Source organism: Procambarus clarkii, chromosome 37 (assembly GCF_040958095.1).
Source record: "Procambarus clarkii isolate CNS0578487 chromosome 37, FALCON_Pclarkii_2.0, whole genome shotgun sequence".
NCBI classification, from domain to species: Eukaryota; Metazoa; Arthropoda; class Malacostraca; order Decapoda; family Cambaridae; genus Procambarus; species Procambarus clarkii.
Window position 1 is genome coordinate 11,028,770 of NC_091186.1, and position 328 is coordinate 11,029,097.

Here is a 328-nt window from a genome sequence, read left to right on the forward strand (position 1 = left end):
CCAAAGCTTCCGGGTCTCTCTCCAAAGCTCCCGGGTCTCTCTCCAAAGCTCCCGGGTCTCCAAAGCTCCCGGATCTCTCTCCAAAGCTCCCGGGTCTCTCTCCAAAGCTCCCGGGTCTCTCTCCAAAGCTCCCGGATCTCTCTCCAAAGCTCCCGGGTCTCTCTCCAAAGCTTCCGGGTCTCTCTCCAAAGCTCCCGGGTCTCTCTCCAAAGCTCCCGGATCTCTCTCCAAAGCTCCCGGGTCTCTCTCCAAAGCTTCCGGGTCTCTCTCCAAAGCTCCCGGGTCTCTCTCCAAAGCTCCCGGATCTCTCTCCAAAGCTCCCGGGTCT